Below are 8694 nucleotides of genomic sequence, written 5' to 3'. Positions count from 1 at the left end.
CTGACCACCGCACCGGCCCAGGGACATGGCCACGGAGATGAAGTCCCTGCCCTTCCTCCTGGGTCTTGGTTTGATCCCCTTTCTGTCGTGCTGGGCTGGCTGGGACCAGCTGACGGCCCTCCTCTACCTGTTTGGCTGCATTTGCTACAGTTCTGATAAAACCGAGCAAACCACTTTCTGCCATGAACGCCCTCAGCGTGGCCCTCGGGAAGGGGCAGGGCCTGGGGACCGCTCGGCGTCTCTCCACTGAATTTCCTGCAGCTTTCCACGCAAGGTCAAGTTTTCATCTTGGAGGCGGACGGAGGCTGGGCCCTGGTGCCCCCTCCCAGGGCCCTGACCTGCCCCCTCCTTCCCGTTCCCACCCCCCCAACCACTGCCTGGCCCGTCTATTCTGTGAAGCATCTACTATTTACGGAGCAGGTCACAACAGCAGCTGCCGTGTGAAAATAGCAAGTCATTATGGAGCAGACACGGGCCTGCTCTGCCGGCGAGGGCTGGGCGGCTCCTGTTCCCTCCTCCTCTCCCCTTTGTGCGTCTCTGCACGCCCGGCCCCTCCTCTCCCACCAGTGCCCGCAGCTGGGGCCACGGGCCCCTGAATGGGCAGCGCTGCCTCCCCCTTGGTCCCCGGCTCAGCCTGAGGGCTCGCTCCCGGAGGGACCTGGTCTCCCTTTGATTCTTTCAAGGAACCCCAGGAGGCTAGTGCTCTCATCGCAGTGCGTCCACTGACGGTTATGGGACTGCTCCCAAATCAGGGGGCGGTGGAGCTGAGGGGGGTGCCAGGTCTGTCCAGGGGACTTGTTCTCCACACCACGCGCACCATGACACGTCCGCAGGAGCATCGTCTCTGGAGACGAGCGCCCTGTGCCCTGGCATCATGAAGAGATGCCCGGAAGAGCGGGTCCCCATCTGCCCACCCCTCTCCTGGTAAGCCAGCCCCAGAGTGCTGGGCGGGGGTCCGTGATACACCTCTCTGCTTGGGATTCCAACCCCCTCGGGCACCGTCAGCGCCTGCCCTGTGCCTGGGGCAGCCCTTCGGCGGTGGATCAGTGCATCGTCAGGCCAGCTCTCTAGGTTGGGGGGATGGCCCCCGGTGCCTTCTGAGAAGGGAAGGAGCCTGGGGCACCACCAGCAAGCGTGAGGAGGTTGACACTGATTTCCTCTGGACAGCCGCAGGTGCTTCCCCGGGGCACCGCCCTAGCAGAGGGGACTAGCCCATCGTCTCTTTCTGTTTGGGGAGGTCAGCCTGCATTTTGCTCAGCAGAAACACGTTAGAGACTAGAGACCACAGGGGCTCTGGCCTCATCGGGTCTGTGCGTCTGTGTGTACATGTCAGGGAATTTCTTCGATCCCTAATAGCTCATTCACACCGGCTTACGCCACGCCAGGCCTCACTGGCCGTCCCTTGGAGGTAGGGACTCCCCCCCATTTTGTAGGCGAGGACACTATGGCACACAGATGTTAAGTAACTTGGTGGGTGGGAGCCAGCCCCCACGATGGCCCACATGACCCCGTCCCCTGGTGTTCCCGCCCTGTGCCATCACCCCCACATTGTGCTGGGGTTGGGGTGTGACCACTAGCCTGCAGGGATGTGACGAGATGCTGCTTCTGAAGTCAGGGTGTGCTTCTGTGGCTGCCTCACTCGGGGACTCTCCCTCTGGGACCACGTGCCCTGGGGGAGGCCAGCTGTCATGTTGTGAGGGGAGCCACTCGAGCAGCCTGCGGCAGGGCCCTGGGAACCAGGGCTGGAGCCTCTGGCCAACAGCCCAGTGAGTGAGTTGGTAAGTGGGTTCTGCAGCTGCTTGAACCTCGAGTGACTGCGACTCCTGCTAACAGTCTACACCCTCGGGAGACACTCTGAGCCAGCACGTGGCCCAGACTCCTGACCCTCGGAGACTGGGTGATGTTGTGAACACCAGCTGCTAAGTCCTGGGCTGGCTGGTTGTGCAGCAGCTGAGAACTAAGGCACTGAGGATGGGCGGTAGCGGGTGCCACGCTGCCCCAACCAGAGGCCGCCCTGGAAGCCCTGCACTGGGTGGTCTCCAGGAGCCAAACTGGGGGCATTCTGGAGGGAGAGCATTTGAGGCCGACGGTGGAGCAGGGACGGGGAGCCATCTGGGGCGGGCTGCGTGGGAATGTGCCGTCTGAAGGCAATGGGTGGGCGCAGAGGTGGGCACCAGGGAAGAGGCCAGAGCCAGGCGGCATGGGGAGGCCGCAGTGAGTGAACCTTAGAGAAGTCACCATGGAGCAGGAACACGGACCAGGAGCTGTGAATTCTGCACAGAAGCTTTGTCTTGCCAGAGCTGCTCACCATGCAACGCAAAAGCATCTGGCCTGGCTCACTCTCGGAAAATTCGAGTCCCACTGAAGGAGGGCCCTGGGATGAGCAGAAAGCAGGACTCCTCTGCCGTGGTGGCTGTGACACCGACAACTCCATGAAGGCATCCCTTTAAACAGCTAGCTTTAAGGGCCAAATATAGATACACGCTGAAAAAGCCATCAGCTGTTTTTTTTTTTTTTTTTTTTAAACCATAGGAAGTCACTCAGATCCTTTAAAATCAAACCCAAGGATGGTTATCTCAGCTGCCAGGCTCGAAGGCTGCTGATAAGGAGACAGACCGTCAAGGAGGAACCCAGCAGGGATGGACCCAAGCCAGCTCGGCTGGAGAAAAGTTAAGCTGGATCTCAAATCTAAAGACTTCTTTTGTTCAGTTGGTCTCCTGAGCTGAACCACTCCCTCCCCCACTCCCTCCCCGCCCCCGGCTGTCGTGTTGTGTTACCCACGAGAACAATCAAGGAGCCCTTGCTAGGGGTCTGGCCCTGGGCTGAGCTGGGAACACTGCTGTCACCTCAGATGAAGTGGGTCCTGCTGGGCCGTGAAGCCAGCACAGGACCCACGAGGCGGCCAGTGCCTGTCCGGCAGTGTGACGGGGGCGGGGTGCGCGGGTCCCGGAGTTTGCGGAGCTGAGTCTTAAAGGAGGCTGATGAGCTGGAGGAATCTGAGCTTCCGATCAGCAGGGAACAGGTCCCAGACACGGGCGCCCCGCTGCTGGGGCTCTGGGCCTCCTCCGCTCCCCACTGCCAGCCGTGTACATGCTGTCATTTTCTCTGGGTGCCACGTCCCGATACAGCGGGGTGAGAGGACGGAAAGGAGCTGGGAGTGGACAGGCTGACAGGATGCACATGTGGAGGTGACACGCAGTGAACCCGGACGCTCGGTCTGGTTGAAGAGCCGCAAGCAGCTCCCAGGGAAGGGGACTGGTGGGTGCACACGCAGCCTGGTGTCAGAGGGGCCAGATGGGGGCCAGGCCCTCCCTCACCTGCTGATGCAGAAGGTACGGCTGCCTGACATCAGCCATGTGGGAACTTCAGGCTAGAGACGTGAGCAGGAGGGCCTGGGTGAGGAGCGGAGGAAGCTTCGGGGCGCCTGAGGGTGCGGATCACCGAGGGACGGCACCTGTGAGTGGTGACGTTACACGGCTGTGGCCGCAGATGCCGGTTGTGCTGGTGCGGGTACCTGTCCGGCCTCTGAGTGTCACCCACCTTCCTGCTGGGCGCCACCTACCCCATCTACCCTGCTGCTGGCCAGGCCCCTCCTGTGCAGCGGCCCCCGGCGACCTCCCCCTCCCCAACACTCAGATTTCTCATCTGGACCCTACGCCCCTCTCCGGCAATGCTTCAAAGCAAACTCCTTGAAATAGTTGACTATACAAGCACGCCTCGTTTTATCGTGCTGGCAGATACTGCATTTATTTTTCAACAAGTTGAAGGCTTGTAGCAATGCTGCGTAGTCAGCTGATGGTTAGCAGGTTTTAGCAATATTTTTAAATTAAGGTAGGCCATTTTTTTTTTAGACATAATGCTATTGCACACTTAATAGACTAAAGTGTAGTGTAAACATAACTTTAGACATTTTTATTTTGGCAAAGGGAGGTAATTTTGTTTTGTTTTTTAACTGGAGGTACTGGGGATTGAACTTGGGACCTCAGGCATGCTAAGCAAGAACTCTACCACTGAGCTGTACCCTCTCCCGCAAACACAACTTTTATATGCACTGGGAAGCCAGAAACTTTGTGACTTTCATGACTACCGTATTTGCTTTACTGCAGTGGTCTGGAAGTGAACCCCCAGCATCTCAGAGGTCTGCCTGCACCGAGTTCTCTGCTCCAGCCTCTCTCAACCCTGCCCCCGCCCTCAGTCTGAAGCAAAGCACGGCCACGATGGCCTCTGGGTCCAGTCTTCATTCCTCGTGTCACTGGCCCCTGCAGCAGAGGGCCGGTCACCTCCCCACCCCGGGGAACCCTCTCCACACACCCCGGAGGCAGCTGCTCCCTGGGCTCTGGCTCTTCTCCACCTCGCTGACTTGCGTGTGCTGTACGCTCCCCAGGCCTGTTCTCATGTCACACGCAGACCGTGCTTCACGTGACATCTATGTCCTAATGGCTCAAATCCCTGTCTCCAGCTGAGATCTCCCCTCAGACTCCTGATCTGTATCTTAACAGTTTCTTCTACCATCTCCCGACCTCAGAAAGCAGCAGTTCTATTTTCCCACCGGCTCCAGATCCAAATCCCTGCATCACCCACCTACTCCTTTCCTGCACCTCCCGTCTGATCAGTGCGTCAGGTCTGGCCAGTCCTCAGGACTTGCCGGGCCAGGCTACCTTCCCTGCCCTTTACTGCAGGGGACTCTAACGGGTCCTCCACCTCGTCCCATGACAGCCTAGTCTCAACGTGGTTGCCAAAGTGATTCTGCTGAAATAGACCCTGCATCATGTAAGTCCTCTGCCCAGTGTGCCCGACAGCCCTCATTAGAGCGCAGTCGCCCTCCTGGCTCTGGCCCCCGCCCCTCCCAGACTTCACTGGGGAGGCTTCGCCCCCTGCTCGTCCTGTTACGTCTGCACTGCATCCTTGGGGCTCCTCAAGCCCTTGTGTCCCCAGCTCAGGGTCTGGGCACCTGTTAGTGTCTTGACGTAGCTCATTTCTTTACTTTTCTAGATCCAGACTAAACGCCACCGTATTGTGTCTCTACTGCCCGAAGCCAAGTCTAGCCCCTCCCGGCGACCGCGCCCCATGGCCTCGTCACTACCGGACACCCTCTGGTTTGCGGGGGTGATGGTCCAGCTCCTCCCACTGGAACGGAAGCTCCTGGCGGCAGGACCCCCTCTGCCGTGTCCCGTGCAGGACGTGGGGCGGTGCCCAGCGTGTAGGAGTCTCGGTAAACCAAAGGCGTGTGCAGTGGGTGACGTGACACAGGCAGGAGGCCGGGGTGCAGCAGCAAGGGCAGCATCGGGAGAAGGGAGACAGGTGGCGAGTCGGGAAGCTCAGGCCCTGGGATCCCACTCAGGCTCTGACTGTCACTGAGTCGGCAGGTGAAACGGCTGCAGGAATAAGGGAGCCCAAGTTCTCCCCCACTTACGGCAATCTGGCTCATGCTGTGAAATTCCTACTTTAGAATTAGTTCCACACAAAGGGGGGCACTGAGCTGGTCCTTGGGGGAGATCTGGTGGGCGCCGTGGCCCCCTGGGACATGGGCCTTTATCCCCTGCACTTCTGAGCTGGAGAAATGCGTACCTGACAAACATAAATGCACCAACGGCAGTTGTAAATCACGCCTGTAGGATGTGCCATGAGAGGACGTGGAAAAGCGAACCTGTTAGAAGTGGTTCAGTGGTGAACACAAGGCCCCCAGCACGGTGCCTGTGAAAAGTGGACGCCTTGAGGGACTGGGTCCCTGAGGTAAGAAAGTGACAATGTAACAACGCACAGGAATTCCAGAATTCCAAGACGAGGAAGCGTGTTGTGCGAGCTTCTAGCGGGGTGCACCGAATGAGATCACCCTGCACCAGTGAGCTTGACCAGAGCGGGAACTGGAGAGTGCTGTCCCTGGGGAGTACGTCCTTGATTCCACAACAAATTAGAGAGGCAGGAAAATCAGGTTTCTACTCTGGTCTTGCCTCTGCTTCTCACAGAAGCCCGTATAGTTAACCTTTTATGTGGCGGAAGACTTTCGGCACAACCCTTTCATGCTCACTGGTCCATAACTGAGATGGATAAATCATTTTCAAATCTGGAATGTGCGTAGAGTCTTGACCTCTTGCAGTCACACGTGGTTCTCAAGTATGCCAAATCAGCTGGGCTGAAATAACAAGACTGTTTTTCTGGGTCTATCTTAAAGTAGAAGAGATTTCAGTGGGTAGCCTTTATTAAGGAATACACAAATCATTTGTTTTTTGTCATTAAGAGACAGCAAGACTGATTTTTCTTTTCCCCTTTTTAACAGGCTTTCCAAATTAAAAAGCATATCATTTTATAAAACATTTCATAAAACACAAAGTTGTGCAAAAAAAAAAAAGATGATCTTTAAGTTCTCAAGTGAATTCATTTACTGACTAGGCACGTTGGTGAGTTGACTATTCTTAAGCAGTCCATAATTAGAAGGGAAGTTCCTGAAAGAGAGGAAAATGAAATGTATTTGTATACATCAAGAAACAATTATTTATGCCCTGTTGGGAATGGCAGAGGAAGCAGTCACGCCGAAACGTAATAGAAATCAGAATATTTATAGAAAACAATGCAGAACAGAACTGTAGAAGTTCAGGACGTGGTATCTGTGCCCAGTAGGTAGATGAATGGTTAAGTACTATGATGATGATCAAAATACTGCCCATCGTGATCCTGAGGGGTCTGCTTTCACAACGACCCTGACTTTATTCACATGGAACTTCCAGTATTAAAACGTGCGGTGACTTCTATGGATGCACACTGGCACCGTCCCTGCCGTCTTGTCACCTGAAAAGAGGCTCAACTTTCGGATTGCTTAAAAAATTTTTTATTAACCGACACCAAACAATACAGTTTGCGCTAATTACAACAAAGTTATTTCAAAGCCCAAGTGGTAATCGGAAGGAAGGCCTCCCGGACCCCTCATTACACTGGAGGAGAGGCCCCCGCTGCGCACACTTCTCAGGCTCCGGTCCCAGGGGCTGGCCGGGACCCCCTCGTGGCTCCCTGCAACGCGGCCCCTCAGCATCTCCCTCCACCGGCACCACACCTCATGCTCCACACCTGCCCACCTGTGCCCAGACTCAGGGCGCCCCTTCCTGCCATGGACGGTGCCCGCCTCCCGGCCCTGTCTCTGCCTGTGACACGATCCTCCTGTCTGCTTCTGACTCAACTCTAAGATCCTCTGCAGGTTTCTCCTCCTCTGGAAACCCTTCCCTCCTGGCCCGTCTGCAGGCAGAGCGGGGACCTGTCCGCCTCCCCAACCCCATCCAGCCTCTGGTCCTGCGCACAGTGCCAGGACCGTGGGCCTCGGCCCTGCTCGGGCACCATGGTGCGAGGACAGGTCAGACACACCGCTCCTCTAAAGGCTGCTACTTTAGAAAGTAAACCGCGAACAGAGCGACTCTGTCCATGAGGGCAGTGCTTAGTGAATCAGGCCATCTCCTGGCCGGCTGGATGGCTAAGTGCTCCAAGCTACACGGACGGACGGGCTTGCTCCTGACCTGGGGGACCCCCAGCGGGCTGAAGGACAAGCCGCACAGGCAGCAGCAGCTCAGAATTAGGCACTGGCCACGCGGGCCCTACAGCCAGCGCCCTCAGAGCAGAGAGAGAGATCCCGAAGAGCTGGAGGCTCTGGATTGCCAGAGGAGAGGAGAAGATGGGCAAAGACATGGGAGCGGAAGGGCCAGCTGGGGTCTTGTCTCCCAGTGAGACCGTGGGCCCAGGACAGAGGCCTCTCCCTCCCTGGTGCGTCTACAGCGCTGAGCGCAGGGCCTCCCACAGAAGGGCCGGCCCTCAGAATCCACCTGCTACTGTGAACAGGTTCCCGGAGTGCGAGGAGACCGACGTGCGTTTGAGGAAGGGTTATGGGACGCGTATCTGCAGCCGAGCGCCCAGAGATGTCCTCACAGGGTCCGGGGTGCCCATGAGGCCTCGTCCCCTCCCACAGGGTGATCCAGCCCGCCACGCCCGCCACGTGCTGCCTGTCGGAGCCCCAGACCACGGTGAACCACTCTTTGGAGACGAGCTTTCTGGGTGGCCAGGGGCGCCGTGCACGGTAACAGACAGTATGGCACTCAGGGCTCCAGTTTCCTTCTGAAAAGCAGGTTAAGGTACTGATTACCTCTACGGGGAACCATCTAGTAAGAACTATTACAATGTGATGACTCAATAAATCTACTGTAGAAACTTACTCTGCAGACGCACACAAGCGTGCACGGGGCCAGAGGAAGGGCCGCACCTGCCAGCTCGCCTCTGATGAGCACGGAGTACTGGAGGCAGGCCGCAGGTCTGCCAGCGGTTGTTTAAATCATGATTCATCATTATTATTCGGCCAATAAAAACAAAAACACAGCTTTATAGTTCAAAACGACAGTAAAATCCAAGATGTACTCCAAAGTGAAACATGGGAGGTAGAACAGTGTGCTGTTCTGTATGTAAAAAACAGTAATAGTTAGAAAAAAATACGTTTTGCCTATGCACAGACCATCTCTGAAAACTGTACAAAGACCCAACATGAACAGGTGCCCCTGGCGTTTGAGGGCAGGGGTGGGAACGAAGACCAGCTTCTCCCCGCGCGCTCTCTCTGAAGTTCTGCCTTTTGCACCAAGCACGTGTGCTACCTACTAAAACAAGGGCAGGTTTTGGTTTTCCAGCATCACGTTTCTCATGGAGAAAAGCCAGTGGTTACAGAAT

The 8694-nt window shown here is 56.6% G+C and overlaps 1 long non-coding RNA gene across 1 annotated transcript; it reads left to right on the top strand.

The window, feature by feature from the left end:
* Nucleotides 1–503: 503 nt before the first annotated feature.
* LOC141575048 (uncharacterized) lies at nt 504–6172 on the top strand. Its single transcript, XR_012502303.1, has 3 exons — nt 504–924; nt 2533–4770; nt 4993–6172. It is a non-coding gene; the product is annotated as an uncharacterized LOC141575048 (long non-coding RNA).
* Nucleotides 6173–8694: the final 2522 nt, after the last annotated feature.

Source organism: Camelus bactrianus, chromosome 25 (assembly GCF_048773025.1).
Source record: "Camelus bactrianus isolate YW-2024 breed Bactrian camel chromosome 25, ASM4877302v1, whole genome shotgun sequence".
Taxonomy (NCBI): domain Eukaryota; kingdom Metazoa; phylum Chordata; class Mammalia; order Artiodactyla; family Camelidae; genus Camelus; species Camelus bactrianus.
Note: the sequence above shows the minus strand (reverse complement) of the source record. Positions and strands in the feature narration are given on the sequence as shown.